Source organism: Stegastes partitus, unplaced genomic scaffold (assembly GCF_000690725.1).
Source record: "Stegastes partitus isolate 25-593 unplaced genomic scaffold, Stegastes_partitus-1.0.2 Scaffold22, whole genome shotgun sequence".
In the NCBI taxonomy this organism is placed as follows: domain Eukaryota; kingdom Metazoa; phylum Chordata; class Actinopteri; family Pomacentridae; genus Stegastes; species Stegastes partitus.
The window spans coordinates 164,202-190,181 of record NW_007577753.1 but is presented as its reverse complement, the minus strand read 5'-3'; the positions used below and the strand labels follow the sequence as shown (position 1 = coordinate 190,181).

At 39.6% G+C, this 25,980-nt stretch overlaps 1 protein-coding gene across 2 annotated transcripts in view; it reads left to right on the top strand.

Annotated features, from left to right (window-relative positions):
• The window catches only part of enox2 (ecto-NOX disulfide-thiol exchanger 2), a 192,579-nt gene that overhangs the window by 99,819 nt on the left and 66,780 nt on the right, over positions 1 to 25,980 (top strand). The window lies entirely within an intron of this gene.

The following is a 25,980-nucleotide window of genomic DNA, read 5'->3' as shown; positions in this document are numbered from 1 at the left end:
AACATCAGGCCATGTATGATTGATGCAAAACAAAACATTTGATGATGTCACCTTATGCTTCTAAAAACTTTTAAAAACAGCCAGTACAACATCATGCAGCTTCAGCTGTAGTAGTTGCTGAAAGACATGTTGCAGTTTCTTTTTGCGGGGACTTATGAAGACATTTAAAAAAAAAGTAAGCAAAAGCATCGATAAATCTTTAAAAGAGGACTGTAATCTACACAGCTCTTCCTCTGTATCTCAGCCCTCCCACCCCATCCTCATTTTAGCTGTAATAGAATCTGCCATTTCCTCTTGTTGAGTGCATGTTCTCTAACAGAGAAGGCCTGAGATTTAAGGACTCGGATGGTTCAATTACAAATGTAAAGGCTGCTGAGAGATTTTATCGAGTGTTTTTTTGTGCAGCCACCAGTTACTGTCAGATCTCTTCATGTCTGAGACGGCCCCAAAACACCGAAGAATAGCCGCTCTCTCAGATAGGTCGGATTACTTGATGAATTATTTATATTATCTTGGCGGAAGAGCTTTGTTTCTACTACAGTTGAACTGAAATTCAGTTTCAACTAACCTCTGGTGTTTTCTGAACTCATTTCTGTTGCATCAGGAGACCCACGTTACAGTACTTTTTCAAACTACTATAATTAGAGATGGACATGGTGGTATAACATAACATGACACCTTGTTACACAGAAAGTGACATGTTTGGCTCTCTATTACATACACAGAGCTGGAGTAGAGTTTATCAGGGGAAGACACCCAAACTAATAAGGGACCCAAACCTGAAAAGGACACCCTATGTTTTTCCTTGTTGTTGTCTGTGCTCTCCAACATCAGTTACCTCCCCGAGAATCTGCAGGAATCTCTGTTTTTAACCAGCACTGTGCTCACAGCAGCACGTTCATCACAGGCGTCCCGCGGATCCTCTAGTCTTCTATCAACACCTCTCCCTGCCTCCATCCATCCATGCCTCCCTTCCTCTGTCCCTCTGTTTTTTTTTTTTTCTCTTAAGCCTCCAGCCGGGTTAACTGATCCACAACAGCTGCCTCGCACTGACTGAAATTAGTGCTCCAAACCAATGTGCTAAGTGTCTTCTTCGTTTCTGCTCCTCTGCATCGTGATCCTGCCCCCTTCTTCCCAACACCCTGATTTGACAGTGCTCTGAGAGCACAAGTACTAGTGAAGAAAAGGTTCAATGAGGAGTATTTAATCAACACTGAACCATCCTTGTTCACAAAACCGATTTGTGAGTCGTTGAATGAATAAATCAGCTGATACTTTCAATCAAAACGTTGGGCTTGATGTGTATGTTCTCAAATTTTAGAGTATAAAAAAAGAATTGTTTATACAAGACTAATTTGCATATCTTTTGGGGTTTTTTTCACATTGTATATTGACACAAATAGGAAGTGCTACATTGCTTTGTCTTTATCTTTTCCTGTCTATACCAAAAATGTGGATGTGCCATGATTTGTCAACATCAGCTGCTTGTAATTAACTTGCACTTGCATTGTAGCAAATATCTGAGCAGTTTTATAAGTATTGTGTGACGGACTGACAGAGCTGCAAGAAAGTATGAGACTATCTGCGAAACTGATGTTTACATCGCCGCACAAACTATATCAGTCCTCATAGCAGCCTGATTAACTGGTCATGATTCTGTCACAAGAACCTCTGGTGACCAGTCTAAATATATCAGTGTTTATGTTTATAAGCGTATGATATCGTAACAGAAGCCGTTTGTGTTGCCGTTCAGACGTGCTTGTACACGATTGCAGAGACCCGTCTGCGTAGTTGCACTGCTAAACTGTCCAGACTATAGTATCTTATCAGTCACTTGTATTCACTATAGATAGCAATAGCAGGCTGACAGACAAAAAAGAATGAAGGTAACGAAAAATGGATGGGGCACATGAAGGTCAATAAAATGTCAGAAAATGGTGAAAAAATATCTATTAGAATTTACCACAGCTTAAGGTGGTATTTTATGGTTTGTGGGTTTTAGTCTAGTCTAGTCTAGTCTAGTCTAACCTGTCAGTCCAACAACAATGGTGACCATTTGTAAGTCAGATCAGCGTTGCCCATACTCTATTCGTTGTCAGCAACCATGATATCAATACACTGCCACATGTGGATTTTCAGTTATTTTTTTCCCAATTTGAAATAGGTTTTGCATGATTGTACAGTCAACAATAGACTTAGCTGGTTGCCAGCAGTTGATCTATTCGTCCAATCACCCACCCCTACTACATGTTATTGTTGTCTTCATGTTAGCAGTATGGAATATGTTTACCTCTTCTTGCTTGCTTCTTGCTTGATTTGTATAAACTTCACTGTAGGATATCACATTTTCTGCAGAAACAGAGAAAGAATCCCCACTGTTACTGTGTACTGTATCATCTTTACAACTCATTGTTCATCAAAAGTCTCTTCAGGTGTACACATAAAGCCCACTACACACTGTGATTTTGGCCGTTCCAGACAGATGACAATCATGAAATAATTGTGGTAATATCTTTGGTCTTGGCTCTAAATCGGTGGTCCTACGTCGCACTGTGAGAGAGGTTCAAAGACGACCGTTGTCATGGTCTTGCGACCAAAAACAACCTGTTATAATATTCTGACAGTGTCAGAAATTTTGGGTAATCATCTAACAGTGTGACCTACGTTAACGAACTAACCAATAGAAATGCAGTATGAACTGACATACTGATCAGTGTGACTTTGCAAAATTGGCATCCCAAGTTGGCCTCTCTTTCCAAGCCACAATCAGAGCCATATTCTCCTCCTTCTCCTTTTTATGGGATTTTTCTCCAAACACATAAATGCCACAAGGGCGAGGGCTCCGTTCATGCTTCGCTATTTTCTTTTTGCGTGGATGGATGGGGCACGCTTATGACGATTGCGTTTTCATCGTGCAGTCTGCACACAGTAAATTTCATGTCGTGCCCAAAGTTTATTCGATTCATGTTGTACAGTGTAGCTAGCTGTGAACTTATAAGACTGTTAAAATCGCACAGTTTGTAGCTGGCCTAAGGTGCTTCCTATCCATTATTAAGGCATTATTGCAGCAGTGTAAACACACAACATAGTGAGTGATTGTTCATTTCAGAGCTCTTCAGTAGTGCAGTAGTCCATTTAAAAGACGCACTATGTGCCAACAACGTAACCAAACATTTTACAGGCAGTACAAACTGCACTTTTATATAATAACATCTCCTGAACTCAAAGTGTCAGGGAGCGCTGCACTGATCATGTGTTCTATCTCCTTTTGAAGAAACACATGCAGCATGTAAGCAAGGAAGTAAAAACATCTCTATACTACACTTCTTACCAAGAGACCTGCAACGTGCTTCAAAAAGTAAAGAAACTAGTTTATGCACGACTAGCGGATGTGTATATGTATATGGTGGTGCATGAGTTACGAGCAGATCCAGTGGATTTAGAAAGTATTCAAACCTTTTACTGTTTCATACTTTGTGTTGTAGATTTGTAATTTGTAATTTTTAATGCTTTTTTTGACCAATCGTCTGCACTCAATAAGGACGAAGTCTTCAGAAGTTTTTGCAATTTTCCTGAAAATCTGAAACCGTTTTCTACAAGCGCCTTTCCTTGTTGACTCATTTTTTTCTAATGGCCTTCCTTATTACAGTGATCTTGACCTGACTTTATTCATAGGCACCACTTCTTACTCAAAGCCATTTTCTAAAGGGCACCAATCTCCCTGTTCTCTAGCAATGACTGCCAAGACAAACTCAAAATTACATCATCCAGTTACCTTTTGTCAGCGGCTTGAGAAGCCTGATGGATCAGAAGAAGGTGTACTATAATTCTAGATGTCTTTCCTTTTTCTGTTTCTCGCTCAGTGTCTCGCTGACACAAAGGACAGATGTACTCTGTGCTGACAAAGTCTGATAATACGCTAAACAAACTCCTTCCCTAACAATGACTTTCGCTGCTCTAGGTTTGGTGACTGCCTTTGCCTTTATTTTTATCTGAATTCCCTCCTGCTCTCCTTGTTCACAGAGATGATATTGTTCTTGTGCGTATAGGTGGAGGTGTATGATGACATGGTTGGAAAATGATACAATTGTCTATATCTAGTTACATTTTGTACACGTGGGACTCAGCCTGGAAGGCCCAGTCTTGAAAGAGGATGTAGATTTTCTGTAGGAAACGTGGCCTAATTATCTCAGCCTACAGTGATGCATTTGGGCATAAAGTGGAATAATGGAGGCGTCGTTAGTGACACAGTAGCTATGGGAAATGTAGATTGGCATTAATAAAAGAAGAATTGTTAAAACGGACAGAGCCCAAGAGTACCACGCCGTTGTAATGTATTCTTATATTTTCCATGGTAGTGTTTTTAATGGGCTTGCTAGTTAAGCTTATCAAATTAGGAATGCATGTGGTTGCTGATGTGATTCAAGTTTCACAGGCTGTACAGTGGGATCAAACCTCTGTTTTTGAAGTGTCACTTCTTATATATTGTGGAGGCTGCGGGGTATTCTAGCATGATGATGATTATATCAACACAGCGGTGGCTTTGTTAACAGCCTTTTGACGTTCTCCAGCTTGGCCCGACTTCCCCCTCAGGTGTTTGTATTGTATAAGGAGGGCTAATGGGTTTAATCTAAAGTCAGCACACCAGATGATTAGGGTTGTTAAATTCCAAACTTTGTTGTAATGGCATTGACCGGAACAGTGTTTGAGCCATTTGTCAAAGCGACTAGGAGGAAAGCTAAGGTTTTTTTGGAACAACTTCGCACTCCCTCTCTTTCAGTTTTGCTGTATCTATCCACTCCTCCATCATTTATACTGAGCCTAGCTTTTTTTTGGCAGATAAAGGTCTTTCCTCCAAGTTTCTTCCCACTTGTGGGGCTTGACTGTGCCATGGACTAGTGTTATTGAAACTTAACACATGGTCATAGAAAAACTGCTTTTCTATGTGCTATTTTTTTTTTTTTTTCAAGAAATGCAACAAAATCAAGTACTTCTTACAAATTTCCCAATTACAAGAGACCTTGTAATAGTCTTTTTTGTCAGAGATACCACATTTCTTTTAAGTACCTTTTGCAGACAGTTTCAAGTGGCTGGAGCAGAACACATGAAGGCTGTCTTCCCCGTATCTCTAGACTTTAGGTGCACACAGCAAAAATGACTTCTGATCTTCGATAATGAATGCAAAATAGACTGTGTGAAATCAGTTTGCAGTGAGATGGTAGAAGTTTTGGTTGTACAAATAAGAATACACCAGAAACCACCAGTGAGAATAATGGCTTGCCCGTGCTCCCATTTCAAAACCCTGCAGCTACCTTGTGCTCTGCATAGGAGGTGGAAATGTGCACAACCATAGCACGCCACATTGTGCTGCACAAAATGTGTTTCCTGCAGTGTTACTATTCCAAGCCAGTGGAAAAAGGGTTTACCAGGCATCTGTTGTTTTTGTCTGGCATGAGCTCCATGTGTCTGACACACAAGGTATCTCTCGTGGCTCTAGTCAACCATGCGGCCATTAGAGAAAAGATGAACCATTGAAATAACTGCAATGACCTCCATTCAAAAAGCTTTACTAGAGAAACCACCAGACCATGATTCATTCAATGCTCCATGGCTCTGTGGAGGTCACCGTCTGCGAGGATCGTGGATGGTCTTAAAAGCAAGTCCATACTGTTATGTGTCTCCATTAGGTTTCATGACCAGCGAAGCAGTTGATGATGACGTGTGACAGAAATGTTCCCGTCTACGCTTAGAGCCATTGGCGTGACAGTAAAAGCATTGTGTGCTCATACCCCTTCTCATTTTTCTTTAGTATCGATCATGTTGTTAAGATCTGAAATTCACAGCCGAGATGCCTTTTCTACAGTGATACAAAGGACTAAACACATAAGATTTATTATTTGTGATCCAACAGCTTTGGTTAAGCTTTGTGAACAAAAATCTGTTCTGCAATATTTATGCAGTATGTTTGGCATTTTATAGAATAAATAATCTGCAGATTTATTCACAATGAAAATAATAATGTAACATAATTACCTTTGGGGAAAGTTCATTCTGTGCAGTTGAGAGTCATTAACCCTTTGAGACCCAAAACTGCCAACGGGTTTGAAAAGCATGTTGTTGTAAAAAAATAAAATAAATAAATCAAAAATCAAAAATTACATAATTTATCCGAGGCCAGAAGCAGTAAATACATAAAGAACCGCCTTTTCAGTTGAACTGTAGGTTGAACTACAGACCGTGTTTACACAGAGCAGATCAGAGACATGAAAGCATATTACAAATGCAAGTTGTAAAATGTCTATAGTGTGTAGTCACATTTCCATTCCAGTATTGATATACACCCAGTATAGCGCTTGTGGGCACTTGGAAATATGTTGGACATATTTTATATATACATACATATATATGTCACATAAATAAGAAGTTCAACTTTAATTTTGTTAACTGTCATACTGCACAGAGCACATTCGTTAGTTCTTTCTACTTTTATTGTGCTGTTTCCATACAGTTGCAAGACTTTGTATTGCAGTGAAAAGGGAGCTCACAGTGAGTAAAAATGGGATGGGAGCAAAGTCACAGTCACAGTATGCAAGATGAAGTGAAGTCAGATTAACGGACAAACATAGTGACGACATGTTTGTTCTGGTTGCGAGTTTTCAGCTGTTGTGTGAAAGAGATGCAGTGGCATGTCACTGATTCCTGAGTGGAGACTGTTGAACAGATGTTTATGAGCAGAAACGCTGTATCGTAGCTGTCATCCATGTCAAGATGCTGTAAAAAAAAAAATCTTTTACACTGTAAACAATCTGAGAAGCCTCCCGTATACACAGCAACTAGATGCATTGTGTTCCATATTTCTCAGTTTTGTTGTTGATAGGGGTAACAGCACCTTCTTTTGTTTTTTTCCCCTGGTACAGTATGAGACTTATGTTTGGTACCAAACATGCAGACTCTCTGCTCATATTACATGGATCAGTAGGACAACCACGATGTGGAGCTCACACTAATAAGTGAAACGACAAAACCCTCAAAACCCTTTTATCCTGTGATAATTATAATCCAGTTCTTTTAAACAAGATTTCTCTATCCACAGTGGTGACAAAAAGAAAGAGAGGCAGCATTACTTTGTGCAGCTTTAAAGCTCAAATTACACCACAGGCTTTAATAGTTAATATAAGTTAATGAAGAATATGTTGCACATGTCTTATTGGAAATGTGTGTTTATTTTATACTTAAGTGTTTACAGGTTACAGCTGATCATTACTCACATTTGTGTTATTCACTTCTCTTTTCTTTACTTTTTTCTTGTCTCTTATTGATAATATTCCAACTTTTGGGCAAGAGTGAGAATTTTGGCCTTTTAGCCACTGCTGGATGTTTAAATATTTCAAAATAAATGACTAAAATCCAATTTTTTGTTCTCTCGGCTGTACCGAGAACTTCCCAAACTGTGACCCCATGTGTACCGCTACATGCCTAGTTTTCAGTATCTTCTGTAAACTCAGGTATTCAGTCTGGACACACGGCCAGCTGAAGTGAAAAATGAAACAATCTTGTGGCTTTACGAGACATCAGCTTTCAATAACCTTCTTAAACATTGCCATTCTCAGGAACGGTGCAGTCTTTCCAGCAGGCTTTTTTTGCTGATTTAAAACTCAGCTGCTCCTCCAGCCCTTCTCATCTCAGCCATGCACTGGAAGTTGTTACTGTGACACTCTCAAAGAAAGCTGCCTGGATGGAGAGGCGTGGCCAGATAAGAGCCGTGGCAAGTTCACTCAGCTGTTGACATTTCCTCACAGCTACTCCCCTGGTTCTAATTGGCTACCGCTGATAAGATTCCCATGTTGTAATTGGCAGCTGCTGATAAGATGTTGTCCCCTGCTGCAGTAGTCAGCAGCACGGTGAAATGACAACAGCTCAGGAGTCAGTGGGCGGACAGGGCTATATCCAGGGCCTGAACCTTGTTTTCCAGATATTCTATTCCAGTCAGGGGTTGGCACGCTGGCTATGACACACTGATAGACCAGGGAGATACTCCTTGAAGGACCTAAATATATGTTTTATCAACCAGTTTCTTCGTGCAACTGAAACAGTTTCTTTTTGGCTGGTTTTTAGACTCTAGTTTTCTTCCTGTGCTGCTTCATATGTGCTCTTGTCACTGGTGTGATTTGGGCAGAACTTATTTGGGAAAAGGTGAGTCACGTATTTCTGTGCACCCTTGAAAATTGAGCTTGATGCAAAACAGCAATTGGGTAGAAGCTGTGTTGGTGGGTTGTTTGAGTTTGTTGCCAGGCCATTGTCAGTCAAATCTGATGAAACCGCACCCACATAAAACTTTTAATAAATAACAGAACGGTTTTTCCTCTGTAAATTTGTAATGAATAGAGATTTTTGTTGGACACTTGGGGCCAGTGGTTGACATTAGTGGCAAATTTTTCAAGCAAGCAGTTGCTTGTTTACACATCCAGCAAGTACGGAGCAATATACAGTCATATTTTTGGGAATATAAGCCAAACAGGGAAACATCTGGCTCTTCAGCTTTAACTAGTTCACCGTGGCGAGATTGAAGCAACACAGAGTTGCAGGCTGGACAGTTAAATGATGAGCTCATACTCGCTATTACCGTGTACAATAATTCTCTGGCCTTTCACACCGTCTTCACATTCAGATTTTATTTTGTTAAAAGTATCCATTATTGCCACTTTAGCTGTATAGAGAAAACACTTAAGACCTAAATCCTCCTCTGCTCTCCTGTCATTTGTTATTAAATGCATTGGTTATATTGCCAAGTGGTTGTCATAGCAACAGGAGTCCCACATAAAGTTCTCCAGCAAAGTAGAAGGTTGTGAGTAAAGTACGGCGCCTGTACCCTCATATGTGCTGATGTACAGTATATCCCATGATAAAGCCATTGTTTTATTACTATCTAAAGCGGCTTTTTTCCAGGTTCTGGGCGTAGTCGTGTCACAAAGATTAACATTCCTCCCGTACCCCAGTTCTGTATTCAGTATTGCACAGCTGACTCTGCTAAATCCGGGCCACTTTATTTCTGTTGAAATTTCAGTCATGTTTTAGGCCAAACTCATAGATTTAGCAGATGTTTCTGCTGGCAGAAGTAGCCCAAAGTCTCCTGGGTAAGAGCTGGAACTGCTGATAAAGACATTTTTGCACTCTTGTGTCCTATGTAATTAATACACTCTCACATAAGTTCCTTCTTCTCTCCTAACCTTACTTCCTTTCTGCCCTCCCTGCACTGCAGGCCGTTATTCTTTATTGTCTGTCTTTTTTTTTTTTTTGATTGATCTCGGGGAAGTAATTATGTTTCTGTTTTTAGTTAATGGAATGCACAAGAAGCTTTGCCTGGCGAACAAAGTACTTGATGTGAATCTTGCTGTAGTCCCCAGAGCTTTTCTAATGGAAGTACATGTAGGAGATTGTGTGTTCGTTAGACGGAGAGGACTGAGACACCTTTACGACAGCTAGCATTGAGAGTCAGGAAGGCAAACCTCAATGTCCCAAGAGTATGAGTATGTATCACTCATCCACAGCATATAGGCAAAATTATAAAATAAGTGGCTACTTTTAAGTCTACTTTGAAACTTGATATGGAAGAAGCTGTCTCAGTAAAATAATGTTAACTTTTGATTTGTCTCCTGACAAGTTTAAGAGTTTTTTCTCGACTTCTCGAAAAGCTGCTTGAAAAAAAAACACTTAATCAAGGCTTAGTTATTTTCTGTTTTTAAAGTTTTCTGCTACATCTCAAGCACTTTTTGTTGGAGTTGCTCAGATTCATTGAGATGTTACACAGATGGATGACAGTTTAAAGGAAAAATTAACATAAGAATCTTAATAAGGTGTTAAGCAACCATCTGCCACCAGAACAGTTTCGGTGTTCCTTGGCGCCGATTCTCTGGAAAACTTCTGCACGAATGAAACACAATCCATCAGAAGATATTCTCTCATTTGGTGTTCTCATGATGGTGGTGGAGAGTGCTTTTGTTGAGCAAAATCTGACTTAGGTTTTCACTTGAGTTGACATCTATGGACTATAGAGGTCATAGCATTTGATTGACGTCATTTTCATACTAATCAAACCATTCGGTGACTCCTCGTGTCCTGTTGATGGAGGTATTGTCATCCTGGAAGAGACCATTGCCGTCAGAACAGAAGTATTTCATCATAGGACAAAGGTGATCACTCAGAACTTTAATTTGCAGTGACTCTTCCCTCTAAGGGGACACGTGGACACTCATCCCAGCATGCGAGCACCATCAGACAAGAATATTCTCCTTTGATTTGTCGCTTGTTTGCAGTTGTCATCACATGAATTAAACCATTTCAGTTATGTAATTAGAGTTGTCTGTTAACCAGTTAGTCCATTGACATTTCTTTTTGCCAACAAATTTGGCAATCTAGCAAACACTTAAGGTTTTTGTTGTTTTTGAAGCAACACAATAAATTCTCTAAACATTTGCTGGTTTTAATAGACTGTTAAGTTTATCCAAAACCAAAAGATCATTTGACTGTTGTTTGTTCATTTATTTATTTGATCAAACATTCATTTGATTAAAAATATAACAAATCAGTCATTAACATAACTGTTAGTTGAATAGCAAACGAATGGCGGCGTGCATGGACACAGTGGCCCCTTCAGGAGGGCCACTGGGTCCTCCTGAAGGGGCCCAAGGCAGCGACAGCGAACGTTTAGTGTCTTATCCCAGACGTGCATTCCGAAAAACTTGCTGGTTGAATAATCCTGAAGGAATGGTCTCTCATCTTGCCTGTACGACTGTGTATGTACAGCAAAATGACAATAAACTTGATTTGATTTGATTTGAGTAGTTGCAGCTCTACATGTGATTATAGCAGGTAGTCGAAGTTACCTGTGTTGCTGATGTCGGATGTGCCTGGTCTCCCTTTATCTGATGGTTTTGAGTTGTGTAAAGTTGAGCTGAGGTGCGCTCTGAAGATGAAGTGAACGTGAGTTGCATGTACAGCACCACTGAGGTCATATGAAGTTTTGACTGTAAAAGGGGCGATATGAGGACATTTAAATGTGAAAAAAAAAAAATCCATGTCTCGAACAAATTCATTTTAAGTAACTTAATGTGATGTAACAGAGATTGTACAAATCCCAATTAAAAGATATAAAACTGACGATGCTTTCAAGGTTATTCAGTGGACATTCGCTTTATTTTTAGGAGCCTGAATTGTGGGGGGAAAAAAGCAGCGTCTGTCATAGACTTTGTAATTGTTTAAAAGTTTTTGCTTCAGGACTTCTCCAACTGTTGATTAACCATGACCATCAAAGATGTTTTCTCCCTAAAGCTGGCATAATATAACAAGCTATGAGTCGTGAAAGCACTGTTAGCACAACAAAGAATGACAGTTCCACGACTTTTTCTAAGGCCCTGGTCTCTTTTTCTGACAGTTTAAACTTCAAAGCAGAACGAAAGCAGATTTAAAGAAGCTCTCCAGCTTGTTTTTCCTCCTAGAGGTTGTCAGGCTGTCCTTTAGGCATCAATAGACACATTCAATTTGTGTCTCTTGTGCTAAACAAGGGTTTGGCTGTGTAGTGACTTGTTAAACAGCAAACTCCTACAAGGCTGCAAACTGGACACAGGCTGTCTAGGAAGTGTAGAGTCCTCAAAACACAGGGGAGCTTATACAGCTAAAATATCCTCCGTTGTAACGAGGTTCAAAGATGCGGCTTGAAATCTAAAGTTTTCTATTTAATGTTTACCCTCTAAAACTGTGTCACCTTCATGTTTTATAGCCAGTGCTTGGATTTTTATGTGCACCATCATCTTTGCTCTAACCTTCAGTCATCTCATCGAGAAATCCATCTGTCTGATGTGGCACCAAATTTCTCATTGTATATGTTTATATTGTACAAATACACTGAGGGTATCCTTTCCCTTTCTCCTCCATATCCTCTTGGGAATGATAAAAGACATATGCTCTGACAGCACTGAAGAGGAAATTCATCAGGCCCTCTGAACTTCAGACTTGGTCGCTCTGGAGATTTTTGCCTGTGAACCTTCAGGGAAAAGGGTTCTGTGACCCTCGACGCCTCTAAGTTTCCCTTTACTCTTATGGAACAGTCCGTGTGAAGAGCCAGAAATTACCCTTTAAGCTTCTGTTTTTTGAACAGAATCCGTCTGCAGCTAATTGCACATCGGTGTATTGAAGATGAATTAGGGTTGAAGAGAAGATAAACCCTCCCGAACACAAATGTGAAGCATGTTCACCGCTTTTCAAACCTGATGAGACATGATGTATACAAGGATGTTATAATAGGCGTTGTGTTGATTGCTTCATTTTTCTCTAATTTTCAAAAGAATTTAGTGATATAGTTGTAACTTTGTTTATTAAAGCTGATTGAGTTAATGAAGGTTAAAACTGATAAATGCTACACCAAGGACACCTAAATCTCAACTCTGAGACTGAAGCATCAAACTGCACATCAGTGGGCTCAATAGTAAATCAAAGAATGTTTTTTTTTCCACTTATGTGCTTGACATCGCATGTGGGATAAATTATATTCCACAGCTGTGCAGATTCCCACCAGACTTAACCAGGTCTGAACCGTAGATTATAGTACAGTTTGAATCTTGTGTGTTTTTCTGCTAAAACTGGAGGCGTTCCATTTATTGTCCTCGTCCAAGTCACCATCTGATCCATCCTCAGTTGGCGGACAAAGCTTTCAGCGTTTTCATTGATCCTTTGTCTTTGCTTTCTTTTGGTTTGGCATCGTGCTTTGGTCATTAGAGACAATTTCAGATATATTATCAGAGTGAGCCAACTGAGACAGCACAAACATGACTTGTTTTATGTGCTATTTTCCTCTATTAATAGCGTTCCAGTAGTGGAGTCTTTGTACTATTTCTCTTGTTATCTGTAGGTGTTATGAAATACAGAAATATATGAGAGAAAAAAATAATTCTAATCGAAAGACGCTTGTTGTGCATCCTTGATAGCAGCATTTCACTTGTGCTGCTGTGTGGCTTTTCCTCAAGCCTTAAGAGCACTCAAGATTATAGGTTGGAGAGATGGTCATGGCAAATATAGAAAACTGGAATAAGGCCTGCAAGTGGTTAGCTTCCATTTAGAAGAGTGGAGTGTTTACTGAACTACTGCATTTCATACGACGCACAAATGAGTTTTTCTGCAGTGTTGCTGTGATGGCAGCAGTTCACCTTGAACAAAGCGAAGATGACCTCCTTCACTAACATTTGAAGTAAAGTGATACAATTAAATAATTAAACTTCCGAGGTCAAAAGTTCAATCCATTGTTATTTATGTAACACCAAATCAAAACACGTCATCTCAAGGCACTTTAGATGGTAAGACATTACAATATTCTAAACTGTAACCAGAGAGAAAGCAGCTATTGTTTTTTGATTATCATTCTTATTAATTTCAAGTGTTTTTCTTGTGTGTTTCTTGTTTCCGATATAATCAGCCTCAAGATCTCCTTGTCTTGCCACCCCAGGCTGATGTCAATGCCAGGTACTGAAAAATATTACCTATATAGAATAAGAAGTGACTGGTACAAGTTTCATGAACATCCAGGCCTCATTAAATGCAGCCAGAGCTGCTCTTCAGTTACCTTTTTTCTTGTTCTTGTCTGGGTGTTTTTTGTGAGTGTGAATCTAATGAGGTAATGAGAGACATACTGTGGCATCAACTGCAGTCATTTTAAGCCGCCTGTTCTAAAGCTGTTGATTTTTTTCTGGCCTTAGTCCCTCATATCTGTGCATCGATTCATATCTTTTATTTAACGTAGCAACTCATTAAGGAGAAATACTCATTTGGTCTGTCTGGGAACCTCTGAATCTGTCTGAGGAGTAGCGAAATGCTGTAGCGTTGAATGTTTTCTCCATGGTATAAATTATCTGTTGCGTTGTTCTGTTATTGTTAGAAACCACATCTTTTAGTGTAAATGTATTACCTTATGGAATTTGCTTTCCTTTGATGTTAACTTTAGATGTAGCTCAGCAGGTTGCATCTGCGATAAACTCCGGTTTTTCTTGTTTGTGTTTTGTTTTGTTTTTTTGCTGTTTTTGAGATTGGTTTGATTTTCTGGTGAACAGACAGACTGTACAGGAGAAATGGAAGTTATGCAAATTGACTATGAGAAGTCACGTTCTTACATGATACATAATGGATGAGAGAGAGTTAAATTAATATAGCATGTACATGAACCTGGGTGTCTTATTTCATCAACGCGCTTATACAAATTCACTACCATGACATCCCTGGTTTAGCACTGAGGTTTGAAGTCTTAACAGATTAGTTCATAGAAAAGTTTAGCGCCCCATGAATTTGTCATTTTTATTAAAATATAAGTTTTACCCTCTGCTGTCATACTGCTGTGAAATTATTCACTTTGTGAAAACGCTGCAGGATTTTTTCCCAATTATGCCTCATGAGGAGTTCAATTATATTCCCCTTTCTAATCAGACATGCTGAAAGTTGTAATTCTCTTAAATGGTTACATCAAAGACGGATTTGTCTTCAGGAAATATGTTTAAAATGATTATGTAACCAAATGTGTTGATATACTATAGAATCAAATCAGTTTGAGTTTTTTTTCAGTATCCAAAATCTAATTTCAAAATGTAATATGTTCTCAGTAGGGCGAAAAAAAAAAGAAATTTCTGAAAGGAGGAGGAGGGGGAAAAAATAGAAAAATGACAGTAAGAGAGTTGTATTGTAGCATCTGTGGTCTCACTAGAGACAGAGTAGGTGATCTGTGACTGCTCTCATCGGTATGTGTCGCATTGATCCCTGTCACCCCGGATGATTTGCACCAAAACTGTTTAGCTTTTAAGCCACTACACCCCCAAACACAAACACAGTCGAGGTCACAGTGGCGCCGAGTCTGGTCAGCAGGAACAGCATCGTGTTTCCCAGCTACTCCAAGAAATATAAGTAGTGTTTTGGGGTCATTTTTGTCACTTTGGGAGCAAGTGAACAGACTCCTGGTGGCACGTTTAGGACACTGCTCGAATTACAGATGTGAAGCGGGTCTAACCCTGCATTGTGTTGCATAGTGAACAAGGACAAAATCGATATCAAAGACAAAGAATTTACTGTAAACATAGCAATCCAGTGTACATATGAATATATGTAAAAACAAAGAATAAGTTAAGCTGAAACAATTTACAATGCAGTTTTCTGAATATACATTTACTTACATAGAAGCATGTTAACTAAGGCATGAGGGAAATAGGAAATATAGCAAAAAAATAAATATGTACAAACAAAATGCTTTACCTTATTAAAAATCTGTTAGCTATTTAGGTACATGATTAAGCTTTTTCGTGTACAAACATTCCCATGCAAAGTATAGAATTTCTCAACTTGCACTTATCCTTAGGAATGTACATAAATATAAGCACATTTCTGACCATGGTTACGCACGTAATCTAGTGGTAGAATAGTAAAACTACAAATAGAAAGCATTCAGGGATTTTGACCCCCGGCACATACCAGCATGAGTTTGGAGACATATGCGACATTTCCCAGCCATCACTGAGCAGGATCAAGCCGGCAGTGTTGGATGCCATAACTCCCCTGGCCCCAGCCTACATCCAGTTCCCTTACAGCCATCATCAACGGGCCCAAATCAAACGGGGACTTCACTCCATCGCTGGATTCCCAAACATAAGTGGAGCCATAGACAGCACCCACATCGCAATCAAAGCAGCATCACGAAATGAATTTAATTATGTTAATAGCAAAGGGTTTCATTCAATCAACGTACAAATAATTGTGATGCACATTTGTCGCTATCAAACGTTGTCGCCCTGTGGCCTGGAGGAACGCATGACTCATTCATTGAGCAGAACAGTTCTGTGGGTCTCCCAGCAGGAGCTGTTGAAGACGGCTGGCTTGTTGGTGAGTGTTACAAAGGGTGGAAATGTTTTTACTGGACTTAGTGTGGTTATTAAAACATCCCATCTGTAGGTGATCAGGACTGGGTGAAAGTTGGGTATTCATTTGTCCTCCAGTTGGAGTCATTTCTCTTTCATGGGCTGTGACGGGTTTTATGGCACTGAGTTTAACATTCAAACCACTTTTTTTCTAAATGTTATTTCTGCTAGCGATCCCTCCTCTGACCCAACAGAAATAACTGCGGTGGCTATCCTGTCCCATGCAGTGTTTTTTTTTTTCTTTTGTTGGTTATCCCAACATTTAATGCACCAAACAATAGTTTCTGGTTTGCTTCAACCTCACTGAGAAGTTCCTCAATTTCAGTTTCTGAAAAGTTCCTCTTTGTCGTCCTCTTTGCCATGATGATGAAAGGTGAGGGGGAAAAATATTCACTTGTTTTATAAACAGGCATTTTGTCGCTGTACATGGTTAATTGGAGGCGTTTCTGAAGGTAAATGATCCAGAAAGTGAGCATGGTGGTTAAGAACAAGTGGGATTTTCCAACACTGATGACTTACTGATGTGACTACGACCTAAATTTTATTCGTACGACAGAATTTAGAACCTTTTCTATGCACTGATGATAAATGAGGCCCCTGGTTTCCAGCTTCTAAATTGCTACATTTCACAGTTTTTCTATCTTTTGTGATTGTAAATTTATTATCTTTCATATTTTAGACTGTTGTTTGGACAAAACAAGACATTTTCGGATAACACCTCCAGCTTAAGTAGATCACAACAGGTACTTTTCACTATTTATTGGTGCTTCAATGAGAAAAGAGTTAGTTGATGCAAAAAGTTGTTGGTTGCAGCCCCTTAATTGAGCTCACATGTGGGCTGAATTTCCTCTTTTCTCTTGCCTGTGTAGTTATGCCATTCTGTCAATATATATGCTGATTAGGTTCACTGTGTTAAAGCTACTTTCGGACTGGTCCTTGCACACTGTGTAATAAAAACATTCCTTTATTGAACTCTGGTTGCTTATACAGTAAATGTATGCAGGATTAAACATAGTTCATCTGGTTGATGCAATTTATTTTTAAGCACTTAACTATGTGTATCCCATAAATTGGAGGCTCAAGTCCCAAAGGATTCTGTGATGGTTTCCTCAAGTCAAAATGATCAAATTGCCTATTACATCTCTCCTCTTTAGATTGATGTTCTGGTAATAGTCTGTTTCTTCACATCTGCACCATTAGATTGCCCACTCACAAATCAGTATTTAATGATGTGACAGCTCGGCCAGCTTAAAAAATATTTCAGATTCATCGTCTCTACCACAGTCGCTCACCCACCCCCTCCAGGACAGTGGAATAGGTGCTGTACATCATTTGCACATTAAAATGAGAAACCATTTCTTCTGCTCAGTAATGAGATCTGAAGGACTTGGTGTGTTTAACTGGTGCGGCATACATGTGAGTCAGGTACTTGGGATGAAATGCACATCACAAGCACTGCTTACACGGTGGAAACATATTTTGCGTCAGGCTTCATGCAGTTTTATGCAGTGCTTCGCCGGTTCATCGTGCATGTTTAAATTAATAGGCCGGCAATAGAGTTTTATATTGTATAATGCTTCAGTGATTCATTGTGCGTGCTCTGTCCTTCATGTTTGTCTCACAGATTTCCCAGCTCTGTTGATGCATTTTCCTCTGAGGTGTGACAGAACACATGACAATAATCGGCTTCTTTGTAATTGGGCGAATCCTCACTGCTGTCAGTGTGGACAGAAGGATGTCAGCCTTCTCTGTAAATGTGTTCATTAAAGTAACTTCCTGTCTCTTAGAGCTCATCATTCCTACAGATTAGTAGCAGCTGTTTTGTTACATCATTAAGATCAATGCTACAGTCACTTTACTCTTGCATCCTGTCAGTCATGCAGCGATTCTTCTGCTTGCAGCCCTGTTGAGAACGTTTGCAGTTTTGATGATCACATTGAAAGGTTTGGTCAGAAATGTGGAGTTCTTGTCTGAACTGGTAAACTTTCCCACTAAAAAATGCTCATGGTTTCAGTTGTTTATTTCCTTAATTTATTTATTTATTTATTTTATTAAAACAAAAACAAAACAAATTTTCTTGGGAAGACCCAAACTTTTGCATATAACCTTATCTATGCAAGCTGAGGTTTCCTTGCTCAGCCAGCTTTCTGTTTTCTTTTTTTCTCTGGGTGTCTTTGGACCTGTTACGTCATCACACAGGCAAGGTGTTATTTCGATCAAACACTGGGCTAGTGAACCATCCAACCAGCAGAAAAACATTGTTCATTTTGGGCAACCTTGTTCTTGAACTGCTATGCATCTTGTGGTGCTGTTATATGTTCAAAAATCCTTACCTCTCTGATTTGTGTAGGGCCAGTGAGAAGCCTTATGGACTGGATGCAGATATTTTTTGTATTAATATAATTCGGTCCGTTGCAGAGAAGTAGCAGGCAAGGGATTGTGTTTGAAAAGAGCCATAGCCCCAAAGGCTGTTTACATGATGGCGATCACACTGGCAATTAGTGGAAGAAGCCGCAGCTAAATAAGTTTTATTATCTGCTGTTGCTCAGGCACAGTAAAACCTTTGTATCAGTTGTTTTGCAGCACATGTGGTGGTGCAGCTCTTCAAGTTGAACCCGGTCCAGTTGGTTCTGCTTTGAGGTGAAGAGTTACATCCATCAATGTCACCTCAGCACAATGCTTCAGTTATTCTGACCAATCAAAACGGTCAGTATCAAACAACAGTGTATGTGGACGCCACAAGTCAGCTTGAAAACAGTGGAGGCCACTGTGCTTTGAGTTTGTTGTTTTTCTACTTCGAACCATCCAATCATGTCAAAGTAGAGCAGTGCACTCTGCAGCTCATGCTTCATCCTCGTGGTCTGACCACCATCTAAGTAAAGCATTCAGATGTTACTATTTCAGAAACGTCACCAGGCAGCGAGGCAGGTCGTTGTCATTGATTTCCTCACGGCTATTACAGATATGTTGCTCTTTACAGACATTCAATGCTATGTTATAGATTCCTCCAACAAACTCACATCACATTATTTAGAATGCTCTGACAGCATTGATGTGGTGAGGTTACAGCGCTGTCTGTGATCTCTCTTTTTCTCCCTTTCATGCTTTTTATCTCCCATTCCTTCTTCCCCCCACCCCGACATATCAGACTAATCTGTTCTTGTCTGTCACCTCTCTCGGCCCGATAAGGAAGGGAAGAGTCATGCTCCTGTCCGGGAATGGATGTTCCTCCTTGACAGCATTGACACAAACACAAGGGCCTCTGCTCCATTTGTATAAAAATAGCTCCTGATAAGCCTGTAGAAATTGAGTTTGTTTACCACAAGTAATCTGCCTATCAGTGAAGTCGTCTGTAAGACCTCTTCCTCAGTGAGATACATGCTGATGTCCACTGTGCATCACTGCGTCTTTTTCTTTCTCTTCCATTGCCTGTTGTCATATAGGACGTTTATGACTGCAGCCCCTGATGTGCACTAGCGTGGCATCTTTGCTTCATAGCTGAGTCTAATCACGCAATATTTTTGAAAAGGCGTAACCGCAGCATTGAGCCATTTTAAACCCAGCGATGAAACTCATTAAGGGAATTGAAATTAGGCATTTAGCAGTACTTGCTGAGCTTGTTGGAGTCATGACAGAGCAGCTGTAATTTGTTGGTTTATCATGTCAGCAGTATTATCCAGTCCCTCTCAAATTGGATGATTTGTTGGGATGAATGAATATAAGAATGTTTTCATCATTTTTTAATGTAAACGTTGTAGCAACAGGAGCGGCTTTCGTCAAATCCAGGACTCTGTTGTGATGAGTGAACTGGCTGCTCTCGAGCTCAAGCACATCAGCTCGTCTGCGGCTCTTCCCAAACGCTGTAAAACCGCCCTGTGCTACATGATGTAATATTGAGTACATGTCTGAACCAGACATCGGTTCTCGAGAAGAATAATGATGCAGAAACCCCCACCTCATTAGTTCAGAGGATTGGTTCCTTAAGTTAGTTATGTATGAAAGCTCGGAAGTCAGAATCAGTGTTTTTCAGGCTGTCGTCTCTACAGTCCGGTTTCTCGGTCAAAATTGTCAGCCAAGGTGTTGACTCCTTATTTCTCTCATGTTCTCTAGCTGCTAGAGTCTAGTATATAAAGAACACCATATAGACATGATAACAAGGTTTAAAAAAAGAAGGTACATTTACTGTCACTGAACAGCTAGAAGTAAAACATTTAAATATAATTGCATTCTTGCTCATAGGTCAGTCCACAATCAGCTCTCACATCACTGCTGTAGTCTTAAAAGTAAAACAGAAAATCAATTTTTGATTGAAAGGCAGCAGACACACAACATTACCGCACTACATGCTGAACTTACATTTTGATTGCCGCTGATTGCTTCGCGCTAAATGATGTGGTGTGGATTGAGTGACTGGTCCGCTTTCATTAATTGGTTAAAGACCAACACCTTGTCCAGATCTTTATGTCTTCATCTGCTCAAATGGATCTACTACGTGGAAGAGATAAAGAAGGTTAATTGATCACATTCTGATGAGGGTCTATGGGTCAAATGAGCAAATTAAGGAATGATTGCATCTTGTGTAGAGAAAGTAGGATTTTGTAGCCTTTGACTCACTGGATTAATAATTGAGCCTCTATAAGCACTTGATTGGACGATAGTATTGTTTGGATTTGCATCAGCCTTTTAGTGTTATTTTGGAGTTGGAGGTTCACCACTGCAGAGAAATAGGTTCAGGTTAGTTTTTCCGATCCAATTTTAGAGTCAGTAATTTGATTTGACAACTGCCAGTGCCACCACTCAGTCACTGAGGCCATGGTCACCTGTTTGACACAAAGGAAACACAGATCTACTTTCTGTCATCAAATTGCAATGGATTTTTTTTTTTTTTACAATGGACATGGGTTTTGTGCTACTCTTTAAAGACTTAGCAATAGGTTAGATTTTTAAGGTAGCACAGAATGTAAACAAGGCTGTCCCATTTTGTGCAGTGAAATGCCTGAGGTTGCCTCTCATTCAGGTTTGAAGGGTAATGAAATTCCATTTTTCTACAACGGTACAAAACCATCAGTCTTGTAGTTTCAGTAATGACATTACACAGTGGGCTATTCAGCAAGCAGCTTATTATATGTTTAACATTGTTTAGCCTTTGTGATCTATTTATTTTGGTGAATATCACATCAAATATCCCTGTTATCTTTTGTCTTCTAAGAATTTAGACTTCTGTGAATAAGTAAGACAGACAGTTAGACGTTGAGAGAAAGTTCTTTTCAGGAATTTAGGTGACAAGATGATCAGTGAGGAATCACAGTGATGCAAAAAGAAGAGTTGTTTAAAGGTGCAACATGCAAGATTTTAAACAGAAATATGACACTAATGTAGCAGCAAACAGGGATCTGCTATTTAAAGATACGGTTTAGTAATAGCGTCTTTAGTTGCATGAGTTCCTTCCTTTGAGATCGTTCTCAGTAATCTCAGTAATGCTGCCTTCTGAAAGGTCACAAGAACATAAAAAATGATTAAGATAACAAGCTAATGGGTGACCTTGTTTAAATTTTTTTTTAAAAATATAATCCCCGCCTCTGAACCGTAAAAACCAAGGACGACTATTGAGAGATTTTTTTTTTTCTTCTTGAGATTTTTCTGCCCAACTTGCCACCCTTATTAATGATTTTATTATCAGAACATTTTGAGGTTAATGAAAGAGAGACAGCAGAAGGAGTTTGTCCCCCAGTTTCCCCCCTCCCCATGAGGCCAGACTCTCTTTAGGTCTCTTATGTCATACTTTGAGCTTCACTTTGTTGTCTTCTTTTCTGGTCCTAAGTGAGACGCGGTGTAGTGGAACACTCAGGGCACACTTGACTGTGCCACCACTAATCACCAGACCTCCACCAGTTTTATCATAATTAACAGATCAAAGAAGCGGATAGAAGGGCAGTCATACATTATTAAACAGAGCCTGTGTGTATGTGTGTGTGTGTGTGTGTGTGTGTGTGTGTGTGTGTGTTAGGCACGTAAGTAATGGAAAAAAATAGAGTGATCTTTATGAGCACATTTATCTATTTCGAGAAGGCTTTCATAATTCATCAGAGATAAAGTTGTACAAATTGTCCCCCAAATAAGGTTTTCTACTGTTGCATTCACCTTATCTTCATGCTCTGAGGTTCTTCTCACATTGGAATGAGACTGTTTGATTTTTATTTTTTTTTAACCTTTTAAATGTATATAAGGTGTTCTTGTGACCTTCATCCCATACTCTGAAACGCACAAAGACAAACACACATACAGGCAAACACGCACACTTGTGTTCAGGAGAAGATTAAGGTCAAACAGTCATCCACTCTCAGAGGGCAGTTCTGCACTCACGGCATTTTTCTTCCTTCCATGCATAAGTATGGACGCTTCACACATCCTTTTAAATAGAAAGTGCCAGACCTCCCCTCCAATATTTTGTCTGAGACCAAAGAGTCAAAACACAGTCAGCAGCAAATATTTAGGGTTTTATTTTTTCCTTTGGTTGGAGGACATGTATTGAAACTTAATTATGCTCATCTGCCTGCTCAACCACTGTGTTCAGCAAAGGCATTATATTATGCATGATTGTAGGTTTTTGCAGTTCGTACTTTGCGGTAATGACTGTCATCAGGCCTGTGCGCTTTATTCATTGCCACAATGTTCAAAGTTCAATTTAAGGTGGCTTCCATTTTCTGCTTCGCTCTTATTTCTGTCATTTTGTCTCGTGAGCATCACATCTGTATATCATAAGCGACCCTTTCTTTCTCTTTTTGTCTCCATCCCTCATCTTTTAGCTCCCTCTTGAATTTGCTCTCTAGGGGCTGTAATAAACCTGTAGTTAGCTGTTAAAACCATGTGCATTTTAGACTAAATGGCCCTCAGCGTCTCTCTGCCTGCTGTTGGGGCTTACGGCCAATGGGCCTTTAAATGACTTAATTTCGTATCTGCCTCCTGGGGGAGCTTTTAGGGAAGCTAAAAGCTGGTCACAGCCTGCGGAGAGTGAGTATCAGGAAAGCCTTGGGCTGGGTGGACCCCAGCAGAATCAAAATCACCATTGCTTTAATTGCCATGGGCAATATCCAGAAGACTAAAAAGCATCATGGTGATGCTGGTGTAGAGTTGCTCATTGGTTGCTCTCTACATAGCATGTCCATGAATATATATACTTGTTACAATTGAATTTACTTTGTGGTTGAAAGTATGTATAAATATGTAGTTAAACCACACATTTTTTGAAGAACTTGTTGATCACCTGATCCATAAAATGTCAAAACTTGTAAACTATGCATCAGAACTTTCACCTAAGTTGTTCAAAATGCAAAAATATTGAATATCATAGAATGAAAAATAATAATAATTAGAAAATCAGAAAATTCTTAGATTTTGCAAGATGAAACCTGTGAGTTTTTGGCATTTGGGTTAAAATAATAATAATAATTAGAAAATCAGAAAATTCTTCAATTCTACAAAATAAAATCTGTCAGTTTTTGACATTTGGGATAAAAATAATAAGAATAATAATAAATAAATGTAATTACGGACTATCAATCAAAGTATATCTGAAAACATATACAACTATGTAACTGCTATACTAAATAATAATATTTTGAATAAGATTAATGTTCTATTTTGACTTTCCAATATGTTTCATTTTGCCTATTAATTGTCCTTCCTGTGATAACATTTTCACAGGAAGTCTTTCTGGCACTCACACTGTGTGACAATGATGAAGAGATCCTGTGAAAAGAGATAAATGTGACCTCCACTGTAGCTCTATTTAAATCTAGCCAAGCTTAAGCAGACTTACTTACATTAAGCTCAGGTCTACAGAGTTCTACATTTGGATCTCTGTGTCATCGGGTCTTAGCCACGCGTGATTAGATTGTTCAAGTTGTATAACTAAATATGGCATTTGCATCAGCTCAAGGTAACTTGAACCAACAGCTGAAAATGATTTGGCTTATTTTTCTCTTTTCGCCATTGATTTTTGCTTTGTGCTTTGACCTTGGAGTAAACACTTAAACTGTGAGTTTCAATTAGGTATTTTTTATTCTATGCAGACAATTGGCTACAAAACAGCAAACCACAGTGTCGTAATCCATGTTTTCAGTTAAAGGTATTTACCGACATCGATTCCCTTATTGACAGTATTGTCTCTGGCTCCTATTCCTCCTTTCTGGCAAGGTGAACCCATGTGCTGTGTCTATGCTGTGTCCCTGTGTTGATTTTTCAGCAGCTGTTTGCTATTCCTCCCTCAGCTCTATATATTGATGTGATGGTGCAGGATGGCTCCTTTAGGGGGAGCCAAGGTTGACTCTTGCCCTCAAGGCCACCTTGCCATACCAAACTCAAACGCACTCGATGATCAACATACAGAGGTGCAAATCTAAAAGGTGTCATTGATTTATGAAGTGAAGACTGAGTGTGTGGAGTGGAGAAACATGAGACAGTGGATGGCGGGATGAGACGGATGGGTCGATGCAGGATGGACAACGGGAACAGAATTTTAAATGATAAAAAGGGTGACACAGAAATTGGAGGCGCTGAATGAATGAATGAACTGTGTATGACTCAGCTGCTACTTGTGAGCAGGTTCAGGAGGCTACCATAGAGGAGCTAGCTGGACCAAGACTTTTACCATCCGTAACCCAACCAGTCAAATGCATGAGGCTTTGAATGTGAGCTGCACAAAAACGAGTACTCCGTCCTCCAGTGAGGAGCAGAATCGAATTCTGCGGCCTGAGCAGTGATTTCCTTTCATAGACAATGCCTTGTTGTATTTCCATCAGTAGATTAGATGAAAAGACAAATGGACATACAGATTTTTCATTTTTTTATTTCAGCTTAGTTACTTTTAATGTTGGTCTGTATTGTGATATTTTGAAACAAATACATTATTATTGTTTAAGAAGAGACCTCGCATCATTTTTAGCATCTTCTTGATGTGGCTATAACCAAAAAATAATGTTAAAAGAGCTAGAAGACTCGAATAAACTCAGAAAATTCTATAACATACAGTTGGTATACTGTTGTCTTTATATATGTGTATGTTACAGTTAACACTTCCCAGACCAACCTGAATCCTGTATCAACATTGCTTTTTCCCAGCTCTCACTATCATTGTTTCTATTAGCCAAGCAAGAAGACTCAGTTGAATTAAGGACATCACCTGTCAAACCCCGAGTGTGTCTATTCATCAGCACTGCAGTGACAGTGGTTAATGTACTGTAAACTGTAATAAAGCTGCTATAAAAGCTCACCACTCCTCTCCTCTTTCATTTGAACTCCTCGAAAGTGTCCACAGTTAATAGGGTTGTGTTAGTTAACAAGCCTGTGAAGTCCTCGTCAGCAGCATTATCACAGCGACGCACAGACACGGTCGGTTTTATCAGGCCTCTCTACGGCAGCGACAGCAGACAGCTCTGAAATTAGCAGCTCAGAGAGGGAGGCAAAGAGGCAAACAGCATTATTACACATGGCCAGCTGTGTCTGAATACCACGAATGCCAATATAGCAGTTGTTGTTCAGACAGACACAGACATTTCTACACACAGAGATCCACAGTGGGCTATGCCACAGACCTTCTGAGGTGTGAAGTGTGTGCAGGGTGCAGCACTTCTCATTATTAACAGTAGTGTTGGCTTTGGCATCAGGAGAGAAGAGGGCAGCTTGGCTCAGCCAGCAGTCACAGCAATTTACAGGTCTGTCAGAGAGAAAGAGGTCGACCAGAGGAGAGAATTAAAAAGCATTTAGAGCTGTGAAATAGACTGCAGACGGGGAGAATGAGCCGCTGGTTGATGCATGATGTGTTCATGTTGACGTTACTGCAGGGTTTTTATTATGGGGACCTAAATATGTTCCCTTTATTATGCAACACTGGGCAGAAAACCATGAGTCAGGGGTTGTCGGTTTGAGATGATGTGTGCATATTTGCCGTGCTAAGTTGGAAATTTTTCAAAGTTTTCCAAGGTTTAGTAGCAGACTGCCTGGCAAATGCCTGATAGCATCGGGATTTGTGCTTAGCGCC